The 19,146-nt window shown below is 42.2% G+C and overlaps 1 long non-coding RNA gene across 1 annotated transcript in view; it reads right to left on the bottom strand.

Moving 5' to 3' along the window:
- LOC108786725 overlaps positions 1-18,623 on the bottom strand; it is a 19,911-nt gene extending 1,288 nt beyond the window's left edge. The window contains exons 1-2 of the long non-coding RNA XR_001941224.1: positions 18,612-18,623; positions 17,909-17,914 (exon numbers count right to left, since the gene is read on the bottom strand). This is a non-coding gene — a long non-coding RNA (uncharacterized LOC108786725). The remainder of the gene's footprint in view (positions 1-17,908; positions 17,915-18,611) is intronic.
- Positions 18,624-19,146: the final 523 nt, after the last annotated feature.

The following is a 19,146-nucleotide window of genomic DNA, read 5'->3' as shown; positions in this document are numbered from 1 at the left end:
AATGCTAGTTTACTATTGGCTATTGCAAATTGAAATAGTTCATACTAATGTCCCAATGCTTTTCAATGGGAAAAATCGTTTTGTTTTGTTTTTTCTATTCTGTCATGCTCGTGTCAGAATAAAGAAAAAAAGACACAGCAGTGTTTCTCTCCTTGGCGGCTGGGAGCAGGAGGCTCCCGGGGCGCCAGGGAGAGTTTGCTGTTTGGAGATCAGTGTCCCTGGTTAGCACGTAACCAGGTACGCTGGTCTCACTGCAAGTGGCCGGAGCCAGCGGTAAGATCGCAGCTGGCTCCGCCCAGCTGTCAGAAGCATGCCAAGCTGGGCCAGCTTCGGCTTTCAGCACGGCTCAGCCGAGCCGATGCATATGCGTTCGGCTCGGCTGAGCTGCTCGGCCATGATCGGGAGCTGTACGGGCTATTGTGAATAGCCCGTACAGCACCCCTTCGGTTCTACTGAACCGAAGGGGTCCTGGGGCCGAAGCTAGCCGAAGGATCGGCCGAAGCTACGGCCAGATCCTTCGGCAGCTTGGTGAATAGACCCCTATGTGTCTCCTAAACTGCACCAAATATGACAGGCTAGTATGCAAATACTGTATATTGTGTGTTCCTTTTTATTCTTTCAACTCAATGTTCTGTCAGCTTGTTTTTGTATGCTATCATTTCAGCCTCCTCATTTTTTCTTAAATCAGAACTCTGGGTTAATGTTTTCTTAACCATTGCAGTGGAGCTCCTCCCGCACTACAAGGGTTAAGTACTTATTTTTTTCTAGATTCAAACATAACAAAGTTATACTCACCCGATCCTCCCTGCTGTATTGCTCTTACACAGGTCCCTTCCACCTCTCTCCCCCTCCACTGCAGAGGTCCAAGGCCCTCTGCATCATTACATCCAACACACAGTGTATAGGATGTGAGGACACCAAGAGACAAGCCACCATCACTGCACCGGAGGTGGAGCAAGGCTGATGTGACCGATCTAAGAAAAGCCGGCCCAGTTGGGTGAGTTTAACTAACATGAGCACTTAATCCTTGCAGTGCGGGGGTAGCCCCACTTAAAAGGTTAAGAAAAATGTTCCCCAGAGTTCTGCTTTGATTCCAGTAACTGAAAACACATACCTTTGTGCTGCAGTCTTCTATCTGGTCCAGTGACATCACAGGAGCTTTCTTTTTTTTCATCCTCAGTGGCAGGGGGCAGGCATTTCTCCTGGATGGAGCAGTGTACATGTAATGAGCCCAACCTGTGTGATGACGCACCCCGAAAGGCTGTGTAGACCACAGGTTGGGCTTATAGGAAATGAGCAGAATGACATGAATGTTGTTTTGCCCAAAGAGGACTGGTGGAACTGGGTGGAGGAGGAAGCTCAGGGTGGCACTGAAGCGTAGAGTGCGTAAAGACAGCTTGGTCGCATTTGTTTCTTTAATGCACGAAACAAGGGGACTAAATACCAAAAAAGAAAATGAAAGTAGAGGTCTACTTTTTTTGTTCTACTCTACAGTAGTCTAATCAATACTTTTAACCAGTTGACATCCGCGGTGTTAAACCCCCTTCCCATCCAGGCCATTTTTCAGTATTATCTTCTCACTACCTGGCCTCTTAACTTTTCTTCCATTGCACTAACCCATCTCTTCTTGGGACTCATTCTCTCTTATTTCAAAAATATCTACTTCAGGATTTGTTCCCTTTTTTTGCTTTCATCAATTACTCTTTCATATCTTGCCTCCTGTCTTTTTTTTATGCTATATCCTTGCACACTATTATATACATCATCCATTTCTTGTAAAATTGACCTCAGTGATTATAATTAAAATTTTTGTATTTTAAAGTATAATTTCTCTGATCATTGTGTATTTATATTGTACAGCTCTGCATGGGCAGAATACCTCTACTGATTGTGGATTGAAGCTCCCGTTTTGTTTCAGGTTGCTCACCCCTACAGTCTAGTCTAGTTGTGAGTGCATCTATTAACATTTGTCTTTACAGTACATTTTTATTTGGACTTTGGACTCTTTTGTAGACTGCTGTTTACTCTTTTTATACTCGATGTACAACAAAATGCACAAACTGCTGTAACACTCTGGTTGACAGTCATTTTTTTTTACGTTGAGGCTCTTCAGGTTGACACCTACAAATTTTGAACACCATTACAGCCAGACACCAGATAGTTTCCAGTCTCTGTGGAGGTTCTGCTAAAATGCGACTGGAAACTATCTGGTGTCTGGCTGTAATGGTGTTCAAAATTTGTAGGTGTCAACAGGTATATACTTTTTGGGACTTCATACATTGGTTTCTCTATAAGGGTACATTGTCCATCGAGTCCAACCTATAGAGATACGGGAAAAAAAAGAAGAAAAGCCTAAACAGAACACTATGCCCACAATTACCCAATGTTGATCCAGAGGAAGGCAAAAAAACCCTATAAAGCATGGTTCAATTTGCTCCAACAGGGGAAAAAAATTCCTTCCTGATCCCATAAGGCAATCGGATATTCCCTGGATCAACAATCTCTGCTGCTTAATATACCTCTAAAAACTCAATATCCAGTAATATGCTGTGCATTTAGGAATACATCCAGATGTTTTTTTAAAACAATTAACCAAGCTAGCTAAAACAAGCTCCTGGGGGAGCCCATTCCACATTTTCACAGCTCAAACTGTGAAGAATCCTTTCCGTATGCAAAGGTTAAACCTCTTTTCCTCCAGACGCATCGATTGAATACTCTATACCTACTAACCTTAACTTATATATTAGCCGCATGTGGGGAACTGTGCCAAACGCTTTAACAATGTCCAAGTATACTCTATACACAGCCATTCCCCTGTCCAATTTGTTACTCACTTCCTCATAAAAAGAAAGTAGGTTTGTTTAACAACTTCTGTCTTTTGTGAATCCGTGCTGACTATCGCTTCTGATATTATTTTCAAGCAAAAACAATTGCATGTGATCCTTGATCAAACTTTCAAGTATCTTCCCAACTATTGAGGTTAAACTTACAGGTCTGTAATTACTTGGTAAAGACTTTGATCCCTTTTTAAATATAGGCACCACATTGGCCTTGCGCCAATACATCGGTACCAAGCCAGTCATTAGAGAGTCTCTAAAAATTAGATGCAATGGCTTTGAAATTACACAGCTAAATTATTTGAGGACACGTGGGTGTAAGCCGCCTGGTCCAGGTGCTTTATTCACCTTAATTTTGTCTATCTGTTTCTGGACCATATCAATAGTCAGCCATTGTGGTTCAGTAGAGGGTATGGCACTGCTATCCCCATTATGGACTTGAGTTATATCATGTTCCTTGGTGTGCACAGAGCTGAAGAAAGTATTTATTTAATAGATTTGCCTTCTCATTGTCCCCAGTTACCAACTCTGTGTTATCTTTTAAGGGGCCAACATGCTCTGACCTGATTTTTTTTACTATTAATATATTTAAAGAATTTTTGGGGTTAATCTTGCAATCATGTGCAACCTGTCGCTCGTTTGGAATCTTTGCAAGCTTTATTTCATTTTTACATATTTTCTTATATTCTTTGTAGCTTTCAAATAACGACAGTGTTCCTTCATTTTTATATTGTTTAAACGCACTTTTCTTATTCTATATGGCTTTTTTAACATTGGATGTCAGCCACATGGGTTTTACTTTTAGCCTTTTAAACTTATTGCTTACTGGAATATATTTTGCCGTATGGTTGCAAACAATTGTTTTGAAACATTCCCATTATTGTTCTGTGTTTTTCGATGAAAATATTCCCTCCCACTCTAAGTCTTCAAGAGCAGCCCTCAGCATGGGAAAATTTGCTCCCCTGAAGATAAGTGTTTTTATTTTCCCAGTATGTGAATGTTGTTTACAACTTAAGCTAAATTAAATCATATTAAGGTAAACAGAAACAAACAAAAGAGAGCGCTACTACCTGATGTTGAATGGCATCTATTCATGAAGGAAAGAACAAATGTGTGTAACTTACAGTTTGGAAGTCTGCACAAGTGTCAAGGATGGTGAACCAATAACCGATGTACTGAGGAAGTCCATAACCGAATGCTGCAGCAGTGGATAGATGGGGGGGCGCTGTGAAGTTATTTAGCGGCACGCGTGCACGGCTGGCCAGGCCGGGCCACGGCGGCTAAGGGGGGTAGGACCGCGGCGGTTGTGGAACCAGGACCGCGAGCAGCTGTGTACGGTGCGTGTATAATGGAGTCAATCAGTGGGCAAAGTCCCGACAGAGCGTCTGAGTGGGTGGACGCTGTGCACAGCCAGGCTCGCTGTGTTGTGATGACTATGCGTTTCGAGGCACAACCTCTTTGTCAAGTCTTAGGGCCCTAAGCCGTGCACGCGTGCCGCTAAATAACTTCACAGCGCACCCCCATCTATCCACTGCTACAGCATTCGGTTTTGGACTTCCTCAGTACATCGGTTATTGGTTCACCATCCTTGACACTTGTGCAGACTTCCAAACTGTAAGTTACACACATTTGTTCTTTCCTTCATGAATAGATGCCATTCAACATCAGGTAGTAGCGCTCTCTTTTGTTTGTTTCTGTTTACCATTTGATTTTGCAGGGCCCTCTCCCTGTCAGTGAGAGCCTGCACACCACAACTTATAGCCCGTGATTTTTCAGTGACCAAGTATCAGTTGTGCGCTTATGGTTTTTTGTTCTGTTAAATCATATTATGGTCACTGCTACCCAGATGTTCTTCATTATGAATATTTCTAATAAGCTATGCATTGTTTGAGATTACCACATCCAGCAGAGCATTATTTCTAGTTGGGGCTTCTACAAACTGTACCATAAAATTAGCATGTAATAAGTTTATAAATGTCCGGCCTTTTACTGTTCCAGCTGTGCCATTATGCCAGTCAATGTCAGGATAATTAAAATCTGAATCTCCCATTAATACTACTGTCCCTGCCCTTGCAGCCCTTTCTATTTGTTTAAGGAGCTGAGTCTCTATCTCTTCAGTAATGCTAGGGGGCCTGTAACAAACTCCAAGCACAGGTTTAGGGTTGGTTTGCCCACATTCACAGGTGTCAGTAAATCATGTCCCTCTGCATCTCTGCAAATGAGACGATCAACCTAGTAAGCATTATACTATGTTGTTATTATTATTTAAACTTTTAATAAAATTCCTTACCAAATAAATTTTTAATAGAAACTGAACTGCGCTTAAATTATTTTTAACTGAAAAAGACCCCTTTATACTTTTACTGGGAAGTTGTTTTTTTTAGCTAGAAGTATTTATAAATTTAAATTTTTTTTTTCATTTCATTAGAATAGGAAAAGGTTAAAACCACTGTCATTTTTCGCCATCTGTGTGTCATTAGGGAGATTTCCCTTCACTTCCTGCCTTGTAGACTCAACAGGCTGTGCCGTCCAGAGAGAGCAAAATTCCCTCTTAGACAGTTCTGGTGTTAATTCAAAAATGTGGATTTACCCTCCCTTTCATTACCGGTAAGACCAGTAACCAGGACAATTAGAGAAAACAAATCTCCATAAAAGGGACACAGACCGTAATAAAACACTGGTTCTGAGCCCTCACAACTCTATCCAAATATAAAACAAAAAACTTTTGTCTTTGGTTGTAGTGCTCCATGTATATTGAATACATGAATAGATATTTATTTATTTTCTGCCTTTAGCTTCAAGAAGAGGGAGCAAATTTGCTTGCTCAGATTAGTCGGCACAATGAGACTGTAACTGGCCTGCCTACTGCCTGTCTGGTCTACTTGGTGCAACCTTACAGGAACTAGCAGCTGTAATGGGTCACTGTTGCTATAGACTGTAGCACTGTGAAATAATGCTTAAAGTGGACCTTTGCCCATATCTTTAAAATAACAACAAACAAACCTTTCTTTCCCAGTCTTCTGACAGTGGCCATGTTAACTAAGGGCAGATTACTAGCACTCCATTTACTTCCTTGAACTCTGGCACATGTGACTAGGTGTGTGACTTGGATATGTGACCATGCACATCTTCTCAGGGGAGGAAAATGCCTTTCCCTGAGATCTCATGAGATCACAGATGAGATTTCCCAGCAATGCTCTGCTGATGTAACCTTCCCAAGATGAATGCTTTGGCACTTACATCATTTGTGCCAGAACTGGACCAGAACGTAGATGAACTCTATTTGTAAGTAAATAAAAAACAAGTTTGTTTAACTAATGAATGTAATATGATTTTAAATACTGCATGCGGATGTGCTTTGTAGTAAAAGGGGTAAAGGTCTGCTTTAAATGCTATTTAGGCACTAGCTTTAGACTGCAGAATGTGCTCATTGGCACAAAGTAGTAGCAGTCCATTTGCAGCAACTATAGCAGTAGGAGCATGTAATTATTTTGTTTTAAGGCCCAAGGTAAGTAGCCCATAATATGATTTCACATAGTGTGGGTATAAACAGGGTGACCCATTACAAAGGCTAGGGATACACCGATACTGGTACGTTGATATCGAGTACCGATACCGGAATTCCCTTGAATTCCCTTGAAGCCAGGCGCCATGTAATGACTCACCACCTGGCTTCCTGATTAGCCGGGAAGCTGGGCGGCGTGTAAAGACTCGCCACCTTGCTTCCCGATTAGCAGGGAAGCTGTCCCCATGCTTCTTGTCACTAGGTGAGAAAGCATGGAGCCGGCTTTCTGGCCAATCAGGAAGCCGGGCGCTGTGCAGTGACGTGGCGCCCAGCTTCCCGATTGGCCAGGAAGCTGGCTCCATGCCCCCTCGTCATGAGGTGACGAGGGAGCATGAAGCTAGCTTCTCGGCCATTTAGAAAGCCGGGCGTCGCGTCATTACACGGCCCCAGGCTTCCTGATTGGCCAGCTTCCCAACCAATCAGGAAGCCGGGTGGCATGTAATGACTCGTTGGCCGGCTTCCTGATACCAGAAGTATCAGGTTAGGCATCGGAGCCTTTGGGTGCGTATGAGTACTTGCCCAAATACTCTGCCCTTCCTTGCTATTTATTATGCGCTGGCCATGAGAGCAGAGCTCTGCATTATTACCTGCCTCTTCTGTGGCTTTAGTTCAAACTTCATATCCACCAATATCATATCTGTGCAAACGATTATAAAATATGTCTTTTTTTTTAAACTACAGATGTGTAACACAATGATTATGCCAAAAACTGTGACATTTTTTCCATCTTTACACCCAGAATGTATAATGATTACTGAAAAACCACTGCTGTGTAGTAAAAAATATGAAGTAGGCTTGAAGCTGCTCCCCGGATAAACACGCTTGCCAAAATAAAAATCAGCTGGAAATCTGACTGGAGCTACTCTTGGGTTGTGTTCCATGGTACTATCCAGAATTTGCTTTGTATGTAAACACATATTTTGGAAGCAAAGCTTTTAAACAAAACTTTTTCTAAGTGAAACATGGAGGCTGGCACTGCTGATTCTCAATCTGGAAACGCTAGTTGTTTGGCTGCTATGCTGACCTCAAGGCTTTGATACTTTGAGTTAATAGAACAAGTATCTAGATGCGCAATCTTTACTTTACTCCGACTTCCCTGATCTGCCTGCTTGTTACAGGTCAGCGACTCATAAAGTGTAGGAGCATGTCAACTAGCATTTTCGGATGGAAATCTGCAATGGCAGACTGCGTGCTTCTCTTGGGAAAGTATCACTAGGGGCTCTTGCACACAAGCGGAGGGTTTCCATACACCACAAATGCCAGCATATTACCACTGGCTGAGAGCCTCAGGTGCAGCATACAGCCTCCTACTAAAGTTAATGGCTGTACACTGTTGTTGGTGTGTAGACCACGACAGTGGATAAACCTGCGCATGAGCACGGATGTAAAATCTTGGACGCAGTCATTTTACACTCCCCAATATAGCATGTATAAAGTTTGTAATTTGCCCCATAAGCCAGTGTGGGGTAGGCTTCATAAAGTCATAATACAATATGCAATATGTGTATCAACAATATGCAATAATTTAGTCAACTTTGTACAGTTCTAAAAAACCAACAGAACCCACAAGGCATGGAGTCTAAGGAATCCTTAGTCTTCACCAGGGATTTCTGCAAAGAGATTTGGGTTTCAATGCATGACCCTTGGGTTTGCCCCAGTAGTGGCAGACGACTAGCTGACTGGCCACTGCAAAACTGCAAACTGTCAAGCAAAACAGTTATCCAAAAACTGCAAAGAAATGAAGGCATGCACCATTGAGATACAGTCGTTACATAAAAATATTTAGGCAGTCAGCAATATGATGACTTGAAGTAACTAGAAACCAGGCCATGGTTATATCCAGATTACCAGTGTTTATTTATATACATTCAGTGGACAGAAAAATGCAAATTATCTGAGACACAACAACAGTAATATTTTAGTGAGTTGCATGTAAATAAGTTACAGAAGAAAGGTTTAAACTGTGATTTAACAGACAGAAATATATGGTCATTGGTGCCATAAGAGTTAGAGGTAGAACCCACATTAGTAAAACACTTGCTGGTATTAAATGCTCATTAAGTTAATAAAGTGCTTCAGATGAAAGCATTTCTTATCCAATCACCATGGGTCATTATGAATTAGTATGGAAATGTCACTCTAATTTAGGAAGCTATGCTTGCACATGCTTGCAAACCATCACCCATTTAAAAAATACATAGCATGCACCCATTTACAAATATTCTGCTTTATTTAGTATTGTCTGTGTGGTCAGGTATAACACCAAAACATTAAAGGATCCCTTGAGGAGCCTCTGCTATTACATGATAAGTAGAGCCAAAAGTGGTTCAATATTGAACTACACAAGGAATTTCTAGTTTTATGACCAATGAACAGTGGAAGATTTATCCTCTGAATCCATATAATTGGAATCTGCCACTGAGTGTGCTGTGGATACAACATTCAACAACCAATCATTAAGATATATGTGTACTTCAACCATTTTGTTAGAATGGTAGAGTCAAATGAAATATATTGAATTTAATGTGGTACTAAAGCCTTGATTATTTTAGATCAAATACATAATATACCAGCTGAGTATATGTCTGTGAAGGTTCTCATTCATCCAGGTCATGGTATATCTGTAAAAAATTAAAACGTTTCACTGGCCATCCGACCAGCTTTCTCAATTCAGAATGACTTGTACAAAAAATGTAGAAGCCCAGCTTGAATAGAGGTGGAGGGGTGAGACATCTATTGTCTGCCACATACAATGCTGTTTTAACAGGTTATTAACACCTCCTAGACCCCAATTATGCAAATGCTATCAACAGCGGGTTGTGACTAACAGATTATGTGAATTGGAGCGAAATTCACCATATTTATTCCCAGATAATTTTTTGTACAAGTAATTCTGAATTGAGAAAGTTGGTCGGATGTCCAGTGAAATGTCTTCAAGAAAAATACAGCAAGTCCAGTTGCCTTGACTTATTTTTTACAGATATACCATCTGAGTATAGAAACAACGCTTTTCAAACAAATGTCTGGAGACACTTATGATTTGTTCACCACCACAGCCTCCGTGTTCCTGTGTGCCGCTTCCCCGTACTTACTATTTGGGAGCACACACTCATCACTTTAGAAATAGTCCCGATGTTCCCCTTCCTCGGGACTACATGTTCCATAATTCCTCTGCTTTCTCGGCCACTGTGCATGTGTGCCTGTCAGCCCCTCCCTGGCTGCTTGTGCATGTCAGGGAAGGCAGCATCATATCAGATTGGAGTCTCTCTCTTTCCCTGGAGCGTGCACGTAAGGGTGGCTCCATAGGTCTCTGGAAAGCAACAGAGTCACCCAAAACCGGAAACCTGGGGCAGTGATCTTTGGACAGGCTCAACCAAAAAGAAAGGCAAGATTTTACAGAAGAAGAAACAGCATACAACATAAGTACCGAGGGCAACTGCTATGCTATAATTGAATTTAATAGTTTAGGGTTTAATAACACTTTAAAGGATAAAGCCCCCAATAAAGTATATCTAAGTTAATCATATATGGACTTGTATTGTGAACAACTCTTGCTGTTCTCACACCATCACCAGCATGTAAACAGTAATATTACACTCCCCCGTTCAGGTTCGGCCAGGACACTATCTGCATGGAGTTTGCATGTTCTTCCAGGGCTTATGTGGGTTTCTTGTAAGTACTCCAGTCTCCTCCCAGACTCCTGTCTGGTTCCTTGGCTCATGTTTCCATTGGCCCTAGTATTTGGGCATGCAAGATAGGGATCTTAGATTGTAAGCTCTTTGAGGCAGTGACCAATGTGAATGAATAGTGTGTAAAGGGTTGCATAAATTGAAGACACTCTATGAATATCTGTAATAAATTCAAAGACATCTGTAACTGGTCTCAGCAGAAGATAAGACAAATGAATCAGCTGGAAAGATCACACTGCTGGTGCCTTAAAGGAGAACTATGAGATGAGTGATTTCCACTCACCTCATAGTTCTAGACGACGTGTGACAAAGAGACTGTCACAGGTCGGCTCAGTAGATCGGGAGGTGAGTGAACACATACCGGCGTTCGCTTGCCTCTCGATCCTGTCACGGCTCTCTGCCATGGCAGGGGGAGGGGCTGGATTCCCCTCTCCCCGCTCCGATCTGCCAGCGCTGACTGGCGGAACGGTCAGCGCTGGCAGAGCTCGCGGTATACTGAGCTTAGGGTGACGGGAGGACGCTAGTTTGTGTCCTCCCGTTACCCTAAGGAGAACTATGGGGAAAAGCCTTAACCCCATAGTTCTCCTTTAAAGGAAAGTGACCCATGCCAGCAGAATGCACACACAATTGAAATGGTTTATTTGTTAAATTTGTGTGGTCAATTTAAATACAAGGTTACAAAATAGACTTAACAACAAATACACATACATTTATTTTAGAATAAAAGACACAAAAATTTAAAGAATGTATAAGAAACATATTCGAATAATCACGGGGAAATGTGTGAACGAGCGACATTTAAAATTCTGTGCTTTCATCACCCAACCACTAGTCCTGAAGTGGAATTCTTTCTGAGACAAGTAGCCCTGAGTCATCGTCTCAGCCCAGTCTGAGTCTCCTCTCATTTTGTACAATGAGCAATTCATATATTGTTTGCTACGTACTTAGGTACCCCACTCTTCAGTTCTCCACAAACCTCCTCTGCACTGCTTGCATGATATCAGCAAATAAGGTGGGTACATCTAAGTCCCAATTTTTTAGTGTGTTGAAATTTCCCCAGAGGGGACCAAACTAATAGAAACCTGGCAGATTTTCAAACTCCATTCCCACTTGATCCCAAAGTAAAAATGTTTTGGCTTAAGTTGGTTTTCAAAAGTTATTTTCTCTATATTAACATATAATGTCTCATTTCTTAGGGAAAAAATCTCACAGTACATCAGTTCACAATAATCAATCAGCAATCATATATTATTACTGCCTCAAACTGATTAAAGGTGAAAACTTAAAGAAGGACTCTGGGCAAAAGTGTTCTTAATCCTTGCAGTGGGGCTATCCCCACACTGCAGGGGTTAAGTGCTAATTTTTGTCTAGGTACTGCTACTCCGGTCCCTGAAGCCAGTCTCTACCTCTACTGCAGCAATGGAATGTCCCTCGGCATCCTCACATCCTATATATTGTGTATGGAATGTGATGATTTAAGGACCCTTAAGGTGTCTATACACTGTGCGAATTTCGGCCGGTTCAAGAAGGCGCTGTCAGCATCCTTTTCAGCCGGGATCCCTCAATCAGCTGATCGAAGGAGCTGGTTGGTAAATCTTCGTACAAACAGAGCGGGCAGCCAATGAGCTGCCAGCTCTGTTCGGGTATTACAGAAGAGACAGCGGGGATACCTCAATCGATACACTCGTAGTGTTGACGGAGGAAACTGCTCTAATCTTTTTTCCGTTCAGCCCGCAGGTTGAACAAGAAAAATAGAGCAGTGTATGGACAGTCTTAAGCTGTCCTTACACCTATAGATTATCTGCAGATTTTCTATGGTCAGATGGGAAAAGTCCAACAGATTCCTCCATCTACGCTAAACTGTGTAAATGGAGGAATCTCCCGCTGGGCCAAGCTTCAGTTTCTCGCTAGTTGGCCCCGCTGGCTGTCAAAATACCTGAACAATCTGTTGCAATCTGGATGCAGGCATTGTTCAGGTATTTTGAGAGCCAGCGTGGCCGACTAGCAAGATACTGAAGCTTGGCCCAGTGGGAGATTCCTCCATCCGCATAGTTTAGCGTAGATGGAGGAATCTGTTGCACTTTTTCCATCCATAGAAAATCTGCAGATAATCTATAGGTGTATGGCCAGCTTTAGACTGCTGCAGTGGAGAGAGAGAGAAGCCCCAGAGACCAGTCTAAGAGCGAGCCGGCTCCAAAGATTGGGTGAGTATAACTTTTTTTTATTAGCACCTAGACAAAAACAAGCACCTAACCCTTGCAGTGCGGTATCTACACGTTGCCCTTTATAAAGTACAAAGAGCAAGTAATCCGTTTTTGTTTTCATTAGTTCAGATCTAACTGCAGATTGATAGCTATATAATAATTGCTACCTGTTGCCTTATCACATACATAGCATGTAGATGGATAATTCGAATAATCTCTTTATGTAAGTCCTGAAAAAGCATTCAATGGGTTATATTTTCTTTTTAATTGAAGAATAACAGTAAATCTATTAGATAGAGTTGGAAAGAACCTACAAAGGTAGCACTTCTAAAAAAAATCTGTCCCTTACTTTTATTAAAGTGACATAAAACCCTCAGATGTTTTTAAATAAAGCAATGCTGTAATGTGCGGCTTACTATAATCCATGGTAGTTTGCATGCCCTGTGCTGCTCTTTCTTTTAAATCTTCATATTTTCACATGCTGGGGGGAACTTCAGTTTTTTAGCTGACTCCCTCTTCTCTGGGTGTAACATCGAGTCTCTGCGCGCTCCCTAGCCAGGACTACAGGATGACATCCTCCCGACATGTACAGCCAGCCTGCCCCAGCCCCACAGTGGAACCACCCGGAATTCAGCTGCCGCGCGCCTGGAGTTTAGCCACCACGCAGGCGCAGTACAGAAAAGAGACAATGCATTATGGGCATGTAGTCCTCGTTCCTGTAAGAGGTATGCGCGCCGCAGAATGGAAGTCGCACACAAACCAGAAGGAGGCGAGGGAGCGAAGGTAACATTTTGGATTAAAACATTTTTTTTTTCTTAAATGTCAAAGATTTATAGTTGGATTACCTAAAGCAAACTATATTGAGGAAAAAAACTCAAGCTTTTAAAGGAGAACTATGGGGTTCTATCTTTTCTTGATTAATGCATTCCTTAGGCTAAATAAGTAAATTATGTAATTTACTCTAATTTGTGATCTGCGACTTTAGAAAAAAGGAACGATGCCACTACAATCAAGGTAAGGGGTATTTTTATTTGCCCTTAAGTCATAGTTCTCCTTTAATACCACTTTAACCTTTTTTTCATACTATCGGTAGAACTCCTGAGCTGGACTGCCTTCTCTGGACCTCTACATTCACTAACAGTTCAGACGACAATAGAATGGAAGATGGGATCTGAAGGATAGAGTAATGCTCTTTATTCGATTCCCCATGGACCTGTGGACCAGCAGCCCTCTCAGTACCTGCTATAGTTACACCCTAGCCATGCTTTGAAGAAGCAGCACTGCCACATTTTGCTGACCACACATATGTACCGTAAAGTCTAACCTCCAAACTAATGGAAAAATACAAATCCAACATGTTCCACTGAAACAAAACTGAAGCAAGCTGTAACTAAAAGGGAGATATTTCTATTCTTTCTCTCAGTCTGTGTCACGGAGACACCCAACATCCATCCCGTACACTGTACATGTGGCAAAGAACTTTGGAAATTGTTTCCAGATGCTGTACTATTTTTACTATTTGGTAATCCCAAGAACCTTCTGCTCAGCATTTTCTCTTGCGAAAATGTTATTGTACCAAAGGTTTTCTTCAGATATCCTGTATCCTGTCTCACCTGTGTTTGTGGGAAAGCCCACCAATCCCCCTTGCATGTGGGAGGTTTAAAATAATAGATGCCAGACTAGAGAAAATTAAGAGAAATTGTTTAAGCAATGTGTATCTTACACTTTTGGTTCACATCTAACTGCAAACCACAGTTAAGTACAGTTAAGTACAGTTTAGGAAAACATTTTTCTTTTAAGGGATTTACATTTTAATTTAAGGGTGCTTTGTTAAAAATAACAAATAAAATATATAACCTGAAAAGAGGTGAGGCTGTGCTTTTTCTTTTACTTTAAGGTGGCGCAGATTAAGTATGCATGTGGAAGTCGTTCTGTTGTGTAAATGTGTATTACTGCACTTCAGTCAGATGTCCAACAAATTCTAAGCACAGGCTTAATGTAGATCTACACACATTACATCACCTAATTACTATTACACATAGAGCACACCAGCCAGATGTTTCCAAATGTGAGAAACAGCTAGAAAAGCATATGCAATGCAATGTGTTTACCTAAACACATCTAGCAAAGAAATACAAACTGCTCTGCAAGCTAATTTCTCCTTCAATCATAAGCTTTTCTCATACCATGTTTGCAACACCATTTTTTTTTTATATCCTGAATAGGAATGAGGTTTGGGTTGAGATTTTCCATGGTTTGAAGACGAACCCTGCCTGTCCGCATTTAGCAGAATAGCCATTTTAATGCAGGATTTTGCCACCAAAGTAGCCAACTGACCCAGGGCTAACCTATCTGGCTTAGGAGGGCCAATAACCGGATGTCTGGCGTAACCACTCCCGTCACAATAACAGGGTGGGTTCCCAGCAGCCATTTTCATTGTATGTTGGAATTGTTTAAGGAGAGTTGACAGTCTGTGTGTAGGGAGAGTTAGTTGCTGCTGTACAATACAATACTATACTGTTTTACATTGTGCTAAATTACTGTAGATTGCATTGTGGTTGGCTACTTATTCTTTTAAAACACCCTCTCTCCCCACCTTGTTCAGAGTTCAAAGACCCAAAGTCTTTTCTAGGACTACCTTTTTGTGTGTGTCAGAAACAACTATAGTTGCTGTTTAGCAGCTGCTCCCCTCCCCCTTGAATTCTTTTATTTTACTGTTTTTGTTTTATTGGGGATTTTCTTTTCTTTTATTATCTGGGTAATCCAGGTATAGCCATTATGCTGTTGTAGCATGCTTTCCTATCAAGAGTTAATTGCTGCTGCTCGGGATCCCAGCAGTGGGGATTGATGGGAGCTGAAGTCCATAGCCAGGGAAAGTCTGTAGTAGACGGAGTTAACTAGACTACAATTCCTAGGAGGTTGTGGGGGTCAGGGGAGAAGTGGGCTAGCAGAGTCTGGAGCGGGCACGCTCAGTCTTGAGCTGTGTGAGCAAGTGAGTAGATCTGTGTCAGAAAGAGCTGCAGTTCCAATTAAAGCGTGAACTCTTCAGCAGGACTGTAGTCAAACCCTGGCAGGGTGATCACGGAGGGACCACATCCTTAGAGAGTGAGTGCCGCCCTGTTCAGTTATCACAGAGTGCTGCCTAGACAAACTGCAGACACCAGTACAGGCACTCTCTTGCCGTCGGATTCCTGGATCTGCTGATTGGCACCAAAGAAGGACTGCATTGTTGATACTTGTGGATAACGCTACTCTACTATGCATCATGGTCGCTGAGTGAGCCAAGGAAAGTCGACTGGAGGAAGCAGGGACTCCTGTCTCCTTGCTGACAAACTCCAGACCGTCATCGCCACTTTAGGATTGGTGAGAGGCCACAGGCCAACATGTTACTGCTTGTCAGAGTGTCAGGTCAATAATATTTCGTGCACCATCATTGGCTAGACGAAGAAAGGTAACTCTGGCCAGCTGGTTAGAGTTTGGGTTTATTGGAACTAACATGTGACCTTCATAATTTGCTATTAGAATAAAGAGTTACCTTAGTCAGCATAGAATTGTCTTAAGCAGTACTATTATAGTTGAGGCAGTCAGACTTAATCAGACATCCAGGGTGATCCTGTTAAATGTTGATATTGTTCCCATCTATATTTATATATTCAATGTATTAATTTTTCATTGTTCAGTAAAGCCTTTGCAAAACCACACAAGGTATGCAGGCATGCTGGTGAGCTGGTGTGCTGGTGAGCTGTGGATCTATTACAATTGGTTTATCACAGAGGTGAGACAGAAGACCCAAATAATACAGCATCTCTATAGGAGGTAGCGCTACATATACAGTGTATATATAATGACATAGACAAAGCTGCCCTTTGTTTTTAGCATATCATTGCATACTTGTGCACCAAAGCAACATATATGTATTCCCCCTATTGCCATCATTGCCATTAAAGCTAGGCAATCACCATTACTAAAAAAAAAGGCCTAAAGGGAGAGGCAGAGGTTCTTTCTGCTCATGGATACATTAGGGATGTGCCTCCCCAACAGGGGCATAGAATATGAGATGCATAGCCTCAGTTAAGATTAGCATTGTTATATAGGTTAGAATTTATATAGTGTGATTTGCCTAACTATTTTCTCATAGCTAAATCCATGTGTTATCCTATGCTGCCATCTAGTGGCCTTTTGTTGTAACAAACATGCTTTCTGTAATTATTCCTCATGTGACGATGTATTTCCCCCTAGTGTAGCCCCTTCCTGCTTCCTGTGTGCAGTACTTCCTGTGTCATGGGCACAGCTACTAGCCACATGTAACAAGGACACACATGTAATCTGCACAGTACGTAGGAAAGGCATCATTTTCTGACCGCACAATACTATAACCGTTCAACTGCTGTTCCTATCATCTGCTATAACCTGATGTTAAAGAATAAACACCTCTTTTGAATGAATCGGTATTGACGAGTTCAGCTATCTGAGGAGGATTGTCCGCAGTGAGTATATCTGCTTATACAGGCCAGGCATAGAGGTCTCAGCAAGGGATATATTTCGCTATCACAACGATCGGAGTCAGAATAAGGGAGCAAGCAGGTTCTGCAGGACAAAGTGGTGGTCGACTCCCACTATGTAGAGGTAGGGCACATCTGCCTTTACTCTCTGAGAGGGTCTGTGCTATACAGCCACAGTACATGGAGGAGGTAGTTGAGTTGCTGACTAAGCCTTCCACTTCTTCTTCTGCTGCTGATTTTGCTATAGCCATGCAACCTGGCCATGAGGAGTTTGCAGAAATGTTTTATTACAGGATCAGTCACTTGCCACAGGATAAGAAACACAAAGCGCATAGCTCACCCCTGTCATGCATCCTTGCAATCCACATTTGGTGCACGGTCCACATGCATCTATACAGAAAACAACTGCTGATGCATTTCTGCCTTACTCTGCCTCAGTCATTGCTGGTTGTGACACCAACCCCACCAAAATAGCACGTCATGCAGGGCAGCGAGAAACAAGTAGGCGCACCTATATCTAATAAATCCATGTAATCACATAAAAACAAAACAGAGGAAAAAAAGAGAATACCCACTTATTAAAATTATGGGTATACATCATCAAACTCTGACATTATATAGTAAAATCCATAATAACAGCGGGAACACTAACAATAAAATATTATGACAATCACAAATTGTAAAAAACTAGTGACCCACGTGCTGCAGGCTGTTCAAGTATATTTAATTTTAGATAAGGAGAATCAGGAAGATAGCCTCAGGACCATGGAGGGATGGGATATTAATACACAGGGAGCAGCAAGAAGCAACGATGTTCTAGCAGCTGGATTTTACTGTCAAATGGGCTCCAGCGATGAGGAGGGGGTGAATGATGAGGTGGTAGATCTACATAAGTGCCACCGATTGAAGAGGAGGAAACGTCTGATGGAGAGGCAGAACAGCAGCAAAGGAGGATTTGCTATCCCCGGGGGCGTTCTACAGAGGTCTGCATTGTGGGCCTTTTTTTTACATATCTATTGCCAATAGCACCATTCTGGTTGCAGCCTCGGCCTGCAACATATCAGCCATGGTATAGGTTCCAGGCATTTGGGTGCCACATGCATGAGGAGACCTATAACTCTGCACCACAGAGCTTGATAAAAGCAGCATTTGAGTGAGTCAAGTCAGCAGGAACAAACCTGCACTGCTCCTTGTTACTTGGTGCTTTCCACATCACCGTCCCCACCCCCTGCTGCATCCACCATAACATCTGCAGTCTCTAGTGACAAGTAGGGGATTCTCACAAGGGATTTCAGATGCTTAGGATACACCACGTGAAGTAGGGAAGAGGTCATGATGGGGCCATGCTGAGTGGGATCAAGCAAGGCCTTAAACCTTGTCAGAGTTCTCAAACACCAACCCTGCCATCTTCATCAGCTTCCTTCCTATGGCAAGTGTCTTTTCTGCAGCTGCTGTGGAAGAAGAAAAAATAGTTCTCAAATCACTGCCATGGCAAGTGTTCTAATGCCAGCTTGGAAAACCTGCTGGCTTTGCAGCTGCGCCCACTCCACATTGTGGAATCAGCCCCCTTCCTCAAGTTTATGGCCTGTACTAGACCACAGCAGCAAGTACCCAGCCACAATTATTTTGCTTCGAAAGGCCATTCTTGCCCTCCACCAGCATGTGGAATGTAATGTGTTGTTTGTGTCGTTTGACCATGCCATCAGTGGCAGGGTGCACATGACCACAAACACATGGTCCAACAACAACAACGTGAAGCACACATTAAATAGAAAAAAAAAATTATGCTCACACATTATGTATGGGCCAGTCACAAAGATCTGTCTCTATCAGGTGTAAAATAACAAACAGCCTGGATTCCCTCACTACTAGCTGGAATGTGGGGATGAAGAGTCCACACTGCAACCCAGGCAGCCATACAGTAGAGTAAAGCCCTCAATGAGAACAGAGTAAATAACACAGATAGTAGACATTTTATGCTCCTGTTTGAGCCCCATTTAAGTTTTGAGGGTCCGCATCTTTTTCAGAGTTGCAGCGGCATCCGAGCTGTCAGTCTTTGGCTGTTTGTCATTATACACCTAGAGAGGACAGCTCTTTGTGACTGGTCCATACATCATTTATGAGTGTCAATCTTTCTATTTTATTATTAATAAAAATCCCATCTGCCCTTTGTTCATTTTTTTGTTATCGTTACAGTGTTTTGTACTTCCCTGGTGTACTATTTTGCGCAGCTACAAGGATCTTTATTGATCGTATAGGACTCTTTAAATTGACACTTTTTTTAATCCTGCATAACCAGGTGGGACATGGGTCACCATTTCTGTGAGCACACCCTGTGTTGTGTAATGT

This window comes from Nanorana parkeri, unplaced genomic scaffold, assembly GCF_000935625.1.
Source record: "Nanorana parkeri isolate BGI_ZX_2015 unplaced genomic scaffold, ASM93562v1 scaffold224, whole genome shotgun sequence".
NCBI lineage: Eukaryota > Metazoa > Chordata > Amphibia > Anura > Dicroglossidae > Nanorana > Nanorana parkeri.
Note: the sequence above shows the minus strand (reverse complement) of the source record. Positions and strands in the feature narration are given on the sequence as shown.